Source organism: Arachis ipaensis, chromosome B6 (assembly GCF_059453495.1).
Source record: "Arachis ipaensis isolate K30076 ecotype BB chromosome B6, ASM5945349v1, whole genome shotgun sequence".
In the NCBI taxonomy this organism is placed as follows: Eukaryota; Viridiplantae; Streptophyta; class Magnoliopsida; order Fabales; family Fabaceae; genus Arachis; species Arachis ipaensis.
The window spans coordinates 109,133,489-109,134,376 of record NC_142441.1 but is presented as its reverse complement, the minus strand read 5'-3'; the positions used below and the strand labels follow the sequence as shown (position 1 = coordinate 109,134,376).

The window sequence follows — 888 nt, the reverse complement described above, 5'->3', positions numbered from 1 at the left end:
TCCCTTCTTCTGAGGCGTCCCATTACTTACAGGATTCCTCTGAGAAGTGTACATGAACTGGTTATTAGCAACCATGTCAATGAGTTCTTGAGCTTCTGCAGGTGTTTTCTTTAGGTGAATGGATCCACCTGCAGAATGGTCCAGTGACTTCTTTGATAGCTCAGACAGACCATCATAGAATATATCCAGAATGGTCCATTCTGAAAGCATGTCAGAAGGACACTTTTTGGTCAGTTGCTTATATCTCTCCTATGCTTCATAGAGGGATTCACCTTCTTTCTGTCTGAAGGTTTGAACATCCACTCTAAGCTTACTAAGCTTTTGAGGAGGAAAGAACTTGGCTAAGAAAGCCGTGACCAGCTTATCCCAAGAGTTCAAGCTATCTTTAGGTTGAGAGTCCAACCATACTCTAGCTCTATCTCTTACAGCAAACGGGAAAAGCATAAGCCTGTAGACCTCGGGATCAACCCCATTGGTCTTAACAGTATCACAGATCTGCAAGAATTCAGTTAAGAACTGAAAAGGATCTTCGGATGGAAGTCCATGAAACTTGCAGTTCTGTTGCATCAGAGAAACTAATTGAGGTTTAAGCTCAAAATTATTTGCTCCAATGGTAGGTATTGAGATGCTTCTTCCATGTAAATTGGAATTAGGTGCAGTGAAGTCACCAAGCATCCTCCTTGCATTGTTATTATTTTCGGCCATATCTTCTTCTTTTTTGAAAATTTCTGTCAGATTTTCTCCAGAGAGTTGTGCTTTAACTTCCCTTAGCTTCCTCTTCAGAGTCCTTTCAGGTTCAGGATCAGCTTCAGAATGTTCTTATCCTTGTTCCTGCTCATATGAAAAATGAAAAAAAAGCAAAAAAGAAAATATGGAATCTTCTATGTC

General features: G+C 40.2%; 1 non-coding gene across 1 annotated transcript; it reads left to right on the top strand.

The window, feature by feature from the left end:
- Window positions 1–204: 204 nt before the first annotated feature.
- On the top strand, window positions 205–312 carry LOC148562265 (small nucleolar RNA R71). The gene has a single exon (XR_015887507.1). It is a non-coding gene; the product is annotated as a small nucleolar RNA R71 (small nucleolar RNA).
- Window positions 313–888: the final 576 nt, after the last annotated feature.